This window comes from Papaver somniferum, chromosome 1, assembly GCF_003573695.1.
Source record: "Papaver somniferum cultivar HN1 chromosome 1, ASM357369v1, whole genome shotgun sequence".
Taxonomy (NCBI): Eukaryota; Viridiplantae; Streptophyta; class Magnoliopsida; order Ranunculales; family Papaveraceae; genus Papaver; species Papaver somniferum.
In genome coordinates, this window is record NC_039358.1 from 243,108,284 (window position 1) to 243,123,364 (window position 15,081).

Consider the following 15,081-nt stretch of genomic DNA (forward strand, 5'->3'; position numbering starts at 1 on the left):
CGTGAAGACAGTATGGAAAGCATGTGGGTCTCCACGTGGCATACCTTTCAGTCTATATTCCATATTAACGCGTGATTAATGGGACCCACACTAGCAGCAGGGGTCAAGCTTAAAATAAACGGTTTCGATTTCTTGGAATCTCGGAGGTAGGTCCCACATCTGAAGATTCCTTCTGGTTAACTAGCGTTGGATTTGTTTATTGTAACGTATCTGTCACCAAAAGATTCTGAGTCCCACTGGCGGCTTTCGTGTCTCTAACGCGGTTTTGTCAACAACCTTTACCACACCACCTAATGTGGATGATTGCTAAAGGGTTACCGGAAGTAGTATTGGGTATCGTATTATTATACGAGACAAAAGAGTTATATCTGATCCTGATCGTCGGATTACTTATTATCTGTTTCGTTTTCTTTCTAAAAATTTTTACCATCCGATTTTGATACACCTAGCCAAAATAAAAAAAGTGTATCATATAGAATTATAAAGAATGAAGATAGAACCTTGTGTTTAGGGCATACATGAGAATTTCAGGGCATACTGAATGAAGACAAACACGGATTATAGATAGTAAATCCAAAAGCCCCTTAACCAAATAATTTTTGTAATGACAAATCTGCCTTTTTGTATTAGTACTAATAGTAATGATTAGTTGTGAATAATCTTGATTAGTGATTAAGATAATTAGTGTTGATGATAAAATTTGGGCAAGAAAAAAAAAGTTAAGTTTTTTAAGAGAAACAGAAGGGGAAGTGAGGAAAAAAATTGTATTTTGATTCAAGTAATTTTAATGGATTAGGAGGGATAATCTTTATCTAAAAAACCTAAGAAAATACACATCAACTACAACAATGATCCAGAGATGGTTGATTTTCTAATTATGAGAATGATTTTGCACAAACTCAAAATCATATTGAAGATTTTTATGAGCCAAATCCAGAAGATGAATACGTCGATGAGGAACCCAATGCTAACAATACACAAATATACTTCTAGATTATGTTTAATTTCACTTTTATAGGTTGAAATCATCAACAATCTGGTTTTTTCACCCAAGTTCGGCGAACCAGAGATAGGTTCGGCTAATAATTTCAAGCCAAACCTAAATGGTATGCTACAGAAGATGACCAATTCGGCTTACTCGAAATAAAATAGTTATTGGACGAATTTATATTTTGTAATTTTCAACCTACTTACTAGTTAAATATTCGGCTAATATGAAATTTTCATTACAAGCCGAACCTTTTCCTGGGAGTTCTGAAAGAAACTAAAATTAAGGGTTCGATTTTTACTCTAAATATCGTATCAGCCGAACCATATATCTTTCCAAGTTCGGCTCATATTCAAAAAATCGTATTAGCCGAACATGTTACTTATTTTACAGAAAACACTCAAGTTCATACACATCTAGGGGTTCAACATTTTACTACATATGTTTTCTATTGTGCAACCTTTCTTAGGATTAATCAACCAAAATAAGTAGAAATGACTATAAAAGTGTTAAGTAAGTGAAGTCTGTTAATGGAGAAGACGAAGATCCAAATTCAACCAATTGGAACTAAGGATATTTTATCTTCATATTCAAGAGAATGAAAATACGAAAACAACGCAAAAAGAATGAGGTCATTCCGACGTTGGACGAAAAGGTTATTGCCAAAACAAAATCGAAAGACTTGAGTCTACAAAGAGAAGTTCGGATGCACGAGTCAGCCGAACCTGGAGCCTACAAATCAAGATTTTCAAAGTGTTTACAGAGATATGTTAGGCTTGAAAGTGATCTAATCGATTCAGCCGAACCCGTCAACCACCTGGGGTAAATTTTACTTCTCAGGTTCGGCCGGTAATGGTCGGAAAGGTATTAGCCGAACCTGACAATGTATTAACCATCTGGGATGTTCGGCTATCGATTAAAAATGAATTACCAGATGAAGTGTTCATAAGAACTTTCAGAACGAAGAACAATGAATAATTCGGCTGATAATTCGTCTCTCTAATCAACCGAACTTCATTTTGGAACCCCAAAAAGCTCTTGTTTATTTTGAATTAATCATATTCTATCAATGAAAAACAATAAAATAAGATAGGGTTTGTACATTCTAATCTTCATTTTGGGAGTTGGTTCTTCACTCCGTTGAATTTCCGCTTCCAATCGTTCAACTTATTTTTGTTCTTCAATTGGCGGACTAGAAGAAGATTTAGAATGATTACCTGTTGGAGGTTTCTTTGTGCGAGTTATTTTTGTTTTTTGTAGTTGTGTTTAATCGATGATCAGATTTTCACGAATCGACGATAAAATTTTCAAGATCAAACTTTTTTATCGACGGTTTCACGACTGGAAATTAGGTAGAGAAGAAGATAAGATGTTTAAATTTAAAACTGTTTTTGATTTTTGCTTTTTAAATTAAGGATAAGGGATATAATATAAACCGTTTAAGGGTATACACGTCATTACATACCAATTAGACACCCCTTATAAACACACCCTAGTTAGTAAAATAAATTTGTATGGTTCTAAAGATATATTAAATGTTAAAAATATCTCAATAGATGTAGAATTCGTTTACCTCTCAGCATATCACATAGTCAATTATGAATCTACTTCCTATGGCCCAAACTAAAAATATTGAATCCTAAAAATGTGAAAGGTACGAGGCGGGTTAGGGCGGGTACATTGAATCCCATATTCGCCACATTTGTGCTTTACTGATTTCGAGTATTGCTCATACCCAAACATATATATGTTTGTACGGGTGAAACCCTAACCAATAAGGGAGGATATTCACAGGAATGGGTTCGGCAGGGGAAGATGGCCACCCTATCTGGACTAGAGTCCTCTCTCAGGTTCACGGATTCCCACCAACATGGAGGGAAAGGGTACCGTTTCAGACAAGACCAAAAAGTTGCATTGTTATGGATTTTCCGTAGCAATTACATTTTTTAAAATAGCAACACAATTGCCTAGTTGTGGGTAATCAGAAATGGTTTTCTCCTTGCCATGCGACTGAGGATTAAAAGCTAGAATGCAACTTAAGGTAACCGTGAAGTGAAAGAAATCCGCTCTCCTTGATATTTTAAAAGGTTAACACATGACATTAAGACTCTAAAAAGAGTGACCGAAGAAATTTTCTTGACATGATTACAGAGAAATTTATTTTGTCGTTGATCACTTAGCTAAAGTAGCATCTAGAATTCAGCTTAATGGTGTATTGATTTGGTACAAAAATGGATAAGTAAAACTCACCTTCGACTTGTCAACTTAAGTTCTTAAATGTGTAGTAGCTTTCTGGTGTAACCTGATTATATTATACCAAACAAACTTAAATGCAGACCTTAATTCTACCCTTGACTTCACCACACCTCCAATTATCCTATACCAAACGAAACGTAAGAATAAGTTTTCTATCTATTATGTAAACCTCTCATAGAAAGTCAATAAGTCATCAACCTCTCATAGAAAGTCAATAAGTCATCAAAATTGCTTTATATCAAACAAAAACCCAAACCTGACATTTATATTTTTGACTCTAAATGGATGGCACATGATACATATCAAATAAAGTGTTTTTTGTTTTTGTTTTTTTTTTAATAAACAAAAACAAATCGCATAGGACTACAAAGAACTAGTCATATGGTCCTTACATAAAAATGATGTGAGGCAAATAGGGGAACAAACCAATTCACACGACTAGCATTTGTTTTATCCCATTGAGATAGATCGTGAGAAAATCCATTTTCAACACGGTTAAAAAATACAAAGGATTTAAATTTAAACTTGGGAAGTAGTGCTTTAACGTCTTGTGGCAGACAACAGGTTCTTTGATCTCCCAGGAATGTCTTCTTGTTTATTTTCTCCAAGATTGATAAGGTGTCACTCTCAACAATAATTTGATCAAGTCTCTTCTCCAAATCCACCATCAAAGAATCTCTGATTGCACGAGTCTCTGCTTCTTCTCCAGAGAAACATAACAATTAAGTCGACTAAGCGTAAACAAATTGATGGTATGAATCTCTAAAAATGAACTGATTCCTCCATTTGGAGAATTTGGGTTTCAAGCACCATAAGTGTTTATATTGGTCCAATCCTTAGATAAAACCACACAAGATGGGGTTTTAATAGAGCTCAACATCATTGAACTTTCTCTTGCTAGAAAAACAACAGGTTTTTCTGATTTCTCATTATGGATTAAACCATTCCGGTTTATCCAGATGGACCACATCAAGCAGGCAATCAATGGGAAGTTTTCATCTCCATCAGACGCATATTTATAAGGATATAGATGAAGTCAAAGTCTAACCCACTGGTGAAAGGTAAAATTTCTCAATTGGGTAGTTGTGAAAACGCGGGGGTCTAACAACCACACCCAACAATTCGTTTGGCAATCTGAGAGGACTTACTCCAATATATTTTATAGAGAATCAACTAGACAGTCAGACTCAATCTAGAGTAAAGTATATCAAAGAGTTTAATATCTCTAACTCTTATTCAATCCGCAATCAGCAAATAGAAATATGCGAGCCCGGTTGAATATAATAGGAGTAACTTGAACGGTACTAAAGACCAATGTTCAAGTGTCAATCAATGTAAATCAACAACCAAAGGTTGGATATTCTAATTGATTGATATTAACACACAACCTGTGATATTTCAATTATATAACAAAATATAATGCGGAAAAGAAATAACACAAACACCAGAAGTTTTGTTAACGAGGAAACCGCAAATGCAGAAAAACCCCGGGACCTAGTCCATATTGAACACCACACTGTATTAAGCCGCTACAGACTCTAGCCTACTACCAATTAACTTCGGACTGTACTGTAGTTGAACCCTAATCAATCTCACACTGATTCAAGGTACAGTTGCCTTCCTTACGTCCTGATCCCAGCAGGATACTACGCACTTGATTCCCTTAGTTGATTTCACCCACAACCAAGAGTTGCTACGACCCAAAGTCGGAGACTTGATAAATAAATATGTCTCATACAGAAAAGTCTATAGATTGAATAAATCTGTCTCCCACAGAAATACCCAAGAGTTTTTGTTACGTCTTTTGATAAATCAAGGTGAACATGAACCAATTGATAAACCGGACTTATATTCCCGAAGAACAGCCTAGTATTATCAATCACCTCATAATTATCTTAATCGACTAGCGAAACAAGATATTGTGGAATCACAAACGATGAGATGAAGATGTTTGTGATTACTTTTATCTTGCCTATCGGAGAAATTAATCTATAGTCAATTATTTCAATTGTACTCGATACGGTAGAATTGGGCAAGATCTCATAGAATTATACAAGAACAAAATTGAAGCAAAATCGGTTTCATTCACTCGAATCAATCATGAACATTACAGCCACGGGTTGCAAAGATTGCATTCCTTATTATATATAAATGTTTATGTTCATGTTCATAACCGATTTTAGAACTTTTAACCTTCAAGTATGCAAACGGGTACGCATACTTGATATACCCGGACTAAGATTGGGTTTCGCCAGTACGAAAACAGATACGCGAACTTTCAATCCCGGTAGAAATTCTCGGCATGAACCTGTACGCCAATACGTAAACGGGTACGCATACTTATGTTCCTGGATTTCTCAAACCAATCGGTACGCAAACGGGTGCACATACTATGGTTCCAAGACATGGATTACATATGTGCAAGAGTGTACAATATGACATATCCAATAATGGTCAAGTTTTCTAAACTCTTATTTCTATCATTGAAACTTTCTTAGAGGATGAAAATAGCCGTTTGCACACACTATTAGCATCAAAGCAATTTTCAAGTTATTGAAATAATCATAACGAAACATTCCAAGACGACACCAAATGATTGTATCACACAAACCATGTAAGATGTTACTCGACAATTTTCACATGATATAAGATGAACTTGGTCGAAGCGAAATCTTGCCAACACATATTTCGAGAAATATGTAAGCGAGATAAACTCAGATCGAAATCTCAAATTTGTATATAGAAAACTATATCGTAATACGACTTATGTCTCAATATAAAAGATAGAGTAGAAATAGACTTTCCAAGTGATAGATGAGTTTAATTCTCCACATACCTTTTGTCGATGAAGTTCCACAAGCTCCCCTTAGTAGTTCTTCGTCTTCAAATGATGAATGCCGTGAAGTCTAAGCTCAACTACACAATCTATGCCCTAGTCCGAGACATTTATAAATAGGCTAGAAATCAAGACTTATAGTTTTGATCACTAATATTGACAAAAATGCTTGAGATAGCAACGCATGCGAGTTCGATCGAGCAGTGCTATAACAATCTCCCCCTTTGTCAATTTTAGTGACAAAACTATCAATACATATGGATTACAAAATAAATAAAAATTTGCAGCTCATAATCCAAATGATTGATCTTCTTGGTATCTTCAAAACGACTCGAAAACTTCGTCACTTCCAAGTACTCCATGATTCTAAACATTTTCAACTTAGTATCATAGTTTTTGAAGATCCGTAGCGGTAACAATAAGAAAACAAATGCTCTCAATCATTGTTATACAGTGTCATAGTATTATTACACAGCATCAAAGTTCAATTGTATCACAACTTCGGCAACAATACTATGGTGATATGTATCACTCCCCCTTAGTCAATACTTCATCTCAACATGAACACCACTCCCCCTTATATAATGACCCGTAAACCATATGTATTTGTAGTATGAAACTACACATTAATTCTCCCCCTTTTTGTCAATATAAATTGGAAAAGGTACGAAAACTAGTGGGATCCTCATGAAATTTTCATAGAGATACTTCAAGACCAAAAGAGAATAACATACCAACTTATTTAGATGCAATCATAAAGCCGAATATAAAGATACAAGATAACCCCTATAATATTCCACAGCCGCACTCCCCACAAAGATTTGGCAACTAAGCACAAGTTCAATTAAGAACTCTCTCCCATAATATGTCATTTCTGAAAGAACAACAAAGGCGACCTTGCTTTTACAAGAAAATAAGGATTTCTTTGGACATCACCAAATCACATGAAAACATGGATTTGAATCCAAAAATCTCAATTGAATTAATCACAAAAATGATCAATTCAATTGGCCATGCTCGACATAAGAGAACTTACGGAGCAACACAGTATATGCACAAGAATGTGGATCGGATATCGACCAATACTGCAGAATACACAAGGATTCATTCTATTTTTCATCACTATTTGCACAATGACATATAATAGACTTAATCCTTATAAACAAAAGTGTTACCCTTTCTTCCATCAAAATAATGACATAAAAGGCTTTAACTTTTGTTTGTCAAAAGTTCATTCTATCTTTTATCAATACTTTCATACCGACATAATATAGATAATTTTTGAATAAGTATGGATAGTCACGGGTTCACGGACGTAAACAACATATCCCATAAAAATTTGCAATATATAAAATCATAAAGATTAAAATTGCAAAAATCATCTTCCAAAAAACTTAGAATAAATAAATTTATAAACATGAAGATGAAAACGTTGGAAATAGCTATGTGTACTCACAATAATGGTTATTCCAAACCCTAGTTATTCTTCTAAAAACACAAGAAATAAATTCTCATAAGAAGATTTACTAGACACAATCAAAGACTTAAAATAACTCTAAGAATCAAAAAGTGATCACGACCGATAAGTCATGAAGAAACTAGTCAACATCTTCATCATCGGAAACCATAAGAGTGGCTTGAATCATGTCCATGTCATCCTTGATACCCGGAAACTTGGTAGCAATTATAAGTAATTGTTCTTGAACACACTTTACTTTGGCACTAATCTTACAAACACCTCTGTGAATTTGATGAAGAAGATTCATGGAGGAGGAATCACATGAGCCATCAAGTGTGTTGCTTATTTGTCTCTTGCATGCATTCTCCTTCATGTGACTGAAGATGTAAAGGCGGACTAGCTTGGGAGTACTAATAGAGTTCCCAGTCGGATTTATAGCAAAGGTGTGACAAATTATCCCAATCAAGCAAGGAAATCCTAGTTTCTTGTTGGCAGACGTCATTGACAACATTTGATATATGATAAACCCACAAATGTTAAGACTTTGAGAATCCAACACAATAAAATAAACCAATTCCGCAAATTCACGACTCCAACGAGAATTCTCAATCGTGGAGGGACAAAGATTAGATATTCCAAGTTTACTAAAGGACATCAAAGCAAGACTAAGATTATTAGTAGGAAGTTTCCCTTCATTCCAAGAAACACTCTTACCACAAAGGCCAATAGAGATGGCTTCATAAGAAGGACGTTCATGACTAGGTATTGGAAGGAGAAAATTCCCAATGGGAATATTAGTAATTCTTGAAATTAACTCTCTAGTTACATGAATCCTTTGTATATTAAACATGGTCTTGTATTCCATGTCATCACAATTAACATCATAGATGTTAACATAGAAAATTCTTGTAACAGTGTCAAAACCTTCACCAAGACCATCAAAAATATTTCCAAGCTTGAATTTTTCAAAGCAAATTAAATCCTCTTTATGTCCACTAGAAAAATCCAAATTCTTTTCTAGAATAAATCCATTAGATGAAATCCTTTCAAATACTCTAGCACAAGAATCATTGACAAATCTAGTCCTAAAAGAATCTTGATCTATAGGAAAATTCAGGCTAGAAGATAAAGAACCCAATTTTTTTGAAATTCCTTTTGAAAGCTTGAAATTCATCATGAGAGCTAGAAATTGGAAAGGAAAACAAGAGGAAATCACTTACTTGGAATGAACCTTGAACAACCCTTTTTCTTATTTTTTCTCCAAGGATGTTTTAATGGAGGAAGAACCCTAGACGTTCACGTACGCGGACAAGATGGGAGGAGGAAGAGGGTACGCGTAATCCTTCTTTATATACCCGCTAATGAGATTGGACCCGTTTCTGAACCGCGACCAATCAAAGGGAATGTAGGATTTTCTTTGATGTTCACACACCAAGGTTGTGCAACCCGTGAAAACACAATTGTGTGAAAAGACAGTACAGTAGAAAGATTATTCGAATATCCTAGAAGGACAGAATAACATATTAACCCAACTATACACAAATCAAACCATTTCTTGCACCATCTCAAGATATATACAAACGGGGTAGTGGCAGGCTTGTTACTAAGTGTCAAGATGTGTAGAGAGATCCTCATGCACCATTTCTGGTTGATATTTGTGATCAGTACCAATGATATAATCATAATAATGATGATAATCGGGGTTACTAGAGTTGTCTAACTTCCTTTTCATATGACCAGAAAGAAGATTTTTCCGATAACTTGAAACTGTGTCAACAATACGAGAACCAATTTTATTGGACCTACTTCTGTGGACAGCATCTTTAGCTCGTACATCATGATTGCATGATTTTACATGTACCGAACTTTTATCGGATTGGTTCTTAATCTTAAAAAAATTAAGTTTTTCTAAGAATCTAAAAACGCTTTCAAATGCTTTAAATATATCTTTGTCAATTGATCCATCACGGTAGTATTCCTCAAAAATATTAAGAGTTAATCTAGTGAGATTTCATATCTTTGAGCGTAAATAACGTTTTCTCAACCATCCTTTCTTTTTAACTTTTCCTTTAGATTGTTTCTCATCATCTAAGTTTTCCAAAGTCTTAGATGAAATGAGATTATCATGAGAAACCGGAGGTTCTGTCCATAATAATCTCTGGACAATCTTTAAAGAGTTCTGGCATGCGTTACAGATGCCAAGAGCAAGTTTCCCAAAGAAATTTCCTATAAGGGCAAACTTTTAAGGATCAGTCAAACATAAACTTATTAGGTTTATATTGTTTGCCTGATCTGATACCAATTCAAAATACGGGGGTCTAACAACCACTCCCAACAGTTCGTTTGGCAATCTGAGAGGACATACTCCAATATACTTTCTAGAGAATCAGCCAGACAGTCAGAGTCAATCTAGAGTAAAGTACATCAAAGAGTTTAATATCTCTAACTCTTAATTCAATCTGTAATCAGCAAATAGCAATCTGCGAGCCCGATTGAATATAAGAGGAGTAACTTGAACGGTACCAAAGATCAATGTTCAAGTGTCAATCAATGTAAATCAACAACCAAAGGTTGGATATTATAATTGATTGATCTTAACGCACAACCTGTGATATTTCAATTATATAAAAAAATATAATGCGGAAAAGAAATAACACAGAAACCAGAAGTTTTGTTAACGAGGAAACCGAAAATGCAGAAAAACCCCGGGACCTAGTCCATATTGAACACCACATTGTATTAAGCCGCTACAGACTCCAGCCTACTACCAATTAACTTCGGATTGGACTGTAGTTGAACCCTAATCAATATCACACTGATTCAAGGTACAGTTGCCTTCCTTACGTCCTGATCCCAGCAAGATACTACGCACTTGATTCCCTTAGTTGATTTCACCCACAACCAAGAGTTGCTACGACCCAAAGTCGAAGACTTGATAAATAAATATGTCTCACACAGAAAAGTCTATAGATTGAATAAATCTGTCTCCCACAGAAATACCCAAGAGTTTTTTTTCCGTCTTTTGATAAATCAAGGTGAACATGAACCAATTGATAAACCAGACTTTTATTCCCGAAGAACAGCCTATTATTATCAATCACCTCACAATAATCTTAATCGACTAGCGAAACAAGATATTGTGGAATCGCAAACGATGAGACAAAGATGTTTGTGATTACTTTTATCTTGCCTATTGGAGAAATTAATCCCGGGTCAATTATTTCAATTGTACTCAGTACGATAGAATCGGGAAAAATCAGATAATGCAACTACAGAGAAAATAGTTGGGTCTGGCTTCACAATCCTAATGAAGTTTTTCAAGTCGTTAACCTACAGGGTCTTGAAGAAGCCTAAGGTTAAAGAAGAATCGACTCTAGTTATGCAACTAGTAACAAACATGAGGTGTGGGGATTAGTTTTCCCATTTGCTAGAGTTCTCCTTTATATAGTTTTCAAATCAGGGTTTGTAATCCAAGTTACCTTGGTAACAAAGTATTCAATATTCACCGTTAGATCAAAAACCTGATTCAACCAAGCTAATATCTTTCAACCGTTAGGTCGAACTTAGCTTGTTACACAAAAATGAAATGTACCCTAATTTAGGTTTAGCCATATAATTACTCTCATATCAACCTTATTCATCTTAACCATAACTAGTTCAAATGACTCAAATGAAACTAGTTAAAGAGTTGTTAAATTGCTATATTCTCATAGAATTATACAAGAACACAATTGAAGCAAAATCGGTTTGATTAACTCGAATCAATCATGAACATTATATCCAAGGTTTGCAAAGATTACATTCCTTATTATATAAATGTTTATGTTCATGTTCATAGCCGATTTTAGAACTTTTAACCTTCAAGTATGAAAACGGGTACGCATACTTGAAATACCCGGACTAAGACTGGGTTTCGCCAGTACGCAAACGGGTACGCGAAATTTCAATCCCAGCAGAAATTATCGGTCATGAACCTGTACGCAAACGGGTACGCATACTTAGGTTCCCAGATTTCTCAAAACAACCGGTACGCAAACGGGTGCGCATACTATGGTTCCCGGACATGGATTACATATGTGCAAGAGTGCACAACATGACATATCCAATAATGGTTAAGTGTTCTAAACTCTTATTTCAATCATTGAAACTTTCTTAGAGGATGACAATAGCCGTTTTCATACACTATTAGCATCAAACCAATTTTCAAGTTATTGAAATAATCATAACGAAACATTCCAAGACAACACCAAATGATTGTATCACACAAACCATGTAAGATGTTACTCGGCAATTTTCACATGATATAAGATTAACTTGGTTGAAGCGAAAGCTTGCCAACACATATTTCGAGAAATATGTAAGCGAGATAAACTGAGCTCGAAATCTCAAATGTGTATATAGAAAACTATATCGTAATACGATTTATGTCTCACTATAGGAGATATAGTAGAAATATACTTTCCAAGTGATAGATGAGTTTAAGTCTCCACATACCTTTTGTTAATGAAGTTCCACAAGCTCCCCTTAGTAGTTCTTCTTCTTCAAATGATGAACGTTGTGAAGTCTAAGCTCAACTACACAATCTATGTCCTAGTCCGAGACATCTATAAATAGGCTAGAAATCAAGACTTATAGTTTTGATCACTAACATTGACAAACATGCTTGAGATAGCAACGCATGTGAGCTCGACCGAGCAGTGCTCTAACAGTTTGTACATTTGCAAGTCGACAAACTCTAATAAGACAATTGCAAGTTACTAGGGTGTGCATCATTGTTTCATATTTAAGCTTGCATCTTGGACAACTATGATTAGATATGTGGATGCATTGGTGAAGAATTTCATTGATAGGAAGAGCTTCTTTCAAAGATTTCCAAATAAATAGTTGAAGTCTTGCTGGAAGCTTACATCCACACAACCATCCATAAGTCATAGTTAGATTTATCTCCATCAACATTCAGACAGAATAAGCAGATTTAGTATTGAAGTTACCATCCTTGGATGGTATCACACCATTCTAGCTTTAGAGGGTACAATACCGAGAGGGATATGTTCAATCTTCCCTTTTGAGGGTTGATCAAACATAGGACTTAACTTTGATGTATCCCAAAGTCTCATGAGTTATCAAATCATTTACTCTAAGCATTTTATTAGGAGTAGTATTGATTTTTTGTGTGACAGTCCCTTTTCTAAGGATCCAATTCACCAAGAATCAATAAAGTTTCCTATCCCCACCGTCCATGAGATAAAAGGTTTAATCTTACACATGCTACGGTGGAGGCACTACCAATCCCAAAAGGCTTTGTCCTGGCAGTAGAATTAAGCACATCCATCCATATTTTGCTTTCAACACCTTGGAAAGGATGGAGTTTGGGTTTTACACTTATCTCCAAATACTTTTTGCCATCATGGCCAAGCTATTGGTCTCATTGATTCTAAACCCCCAAGTCCCCCCTTCCTCTTTTATCTTACAAATATTCTCTAAAGTAATCAGATGGAGTTTTCTCGTTCTTGATTTAGAGTCTTCACCCCAACCAGTTTAAATGAGTCATTAAGAATATTGTTATTTGATAAAGAGAAATAGCTTGACACACGTGATTAACCAAGGTGGTTCTTCCTGCTTGAGATAGAAATTGGACCAACCAACAATTTATTTTCTTCCAACACCATTAGAAGTGGTAATCTTAGAAAAGTAATTGGAGCACCCAAATACTCCTCCACAAGGCTAAGATCAGAGATGTTGAGAATTTTTACGAGGATTCTTATATGCTTTAGATGGACCTTGTCGCTAAAGAACAGTCCAAATTTTTCAAAGTTAATCATAAAGTTTGTTGGCCTTTGAGTTATGGAAATAAGCACCAATTATCTAGACAATCGATGAAATGCAACGTACACCCACTCGTGTTAAAAGTGCATTTGATCCAAAACAGGAATACGAATCTTGAAAGCTGAAACCAATAAAAAATGTCAAAGCCTCCTCATCCCTATAAACAACCCCTAGCATAAGTGCTTTTCTTTTCGATCATGGTATGTTTTCTTATTTGGGATTCTTTTAAGGTTTACACAAGCCCCTAGTTTTTTATGGTTGAACAACCACACTCTTCACAGATTATAGATTAGGAAGGCGGCCTACTATTTTATCCTTAGTGCCATGTCTTTAGATATAAAGTTGTTGTTATATTCGGGTTCTATATGCTTTCTACTCCTCCTTTTTGGTGCTAGTTGATGGATTTTTTTTTCCCTTTTTCTTTTTATCCTTTACTAGTTGCAGATTTGATTCGATCATATTTGGTTGTCTTTTGACTCACCCTTTGATCAATACATGCTACCCAATTCAATCTGAGACCATTCTCCACGAGGCCCATATTTAGAAACAAAATGAGCACCACTCACTCATTGCTGTTCTAGGAACGAACTTACATAGCTAGTATTGGCACTTCCAAAACAACAGAATACATTATGGTAGCAGATACGACTCAATATGTCAGGTGACCTAAATTTTACCTATGTTACCCAAAATTTGAATCGCAGTAAAAAAAAAGAAAGAAAAAAAAAATTGACTATGTGATTGTGAGATCTATCGCATGTGGCATGAACCAAAGACTACGTCGTGATTTAGAATCTGCATCAACGTCTTTTCTTGTGTCCCGGCCGGATTCTGTGCGCTAATTGTTGATTTTTTGAAAATTAAAAGGAATGATTTTGAAAATTTATAACCAATTTGTTAGTGGGATAAGTGGAAAATAATCTCCGATATCACACTTTCCTCATTTACCACGATATCATCACTTCCCCATATTCGGTATCCCCATAAAACCAACATAGTTTTCTTTGTATCTGTTCTATCGAAAAACAAAAAAGAAAAAAAAAACATCCATTCAATTCTTTTGACTCTATAATCCAATCCAAAAGAAAATTTTTAAAATCGGTTTGATCCAAAAAAACGAAGAAAAAGAAAACATCAATGGCAGGAGAACATCAACTAGTTACACGCAGGAGAAGAAATCCAGAAAGAAATGCTTTAAAGAAACCGAAGTATGAAGAAGACTCTTCAAGCGAATCTGATCAGGTAATATATGCAAACCATGTTTTTTTATCTCTACGACTCTACCTCGTTTTACATAAGTTTGGATGTAGATCGTAGATGAGTTTAATCATCTAAAATCAGTTGGTGTTGTGGTATTATTCAACCTCTTAATTTGTTGCTTCTGGAGGGTTGTGCTAGTATGCATATTTAGGGCATAGGATTGCTTAGTTGTGTATAACTGTATATTTATAAGCTACAAAATTGTCTGACGTTAACTGCTGCATTGTTAATTCATGGATCTAATCTGAAATGTTTTACAGGATGCTGCTGCTAGACAGCCTAGACCTAAGAAGAAGCAGAATGCTAGGTAAGGTCATGTTTTCTGGCTACCAACAATTCTTCCTTAGTGTCTGCCTGATGAAATCATAAGTGTTAATCTCTGCTTTGTTTGTGTAGTAAGAAAAGACCGATATCCGAACCGAAGTCTCTCATGTTAGCGGAAGAAACAGCTCATGT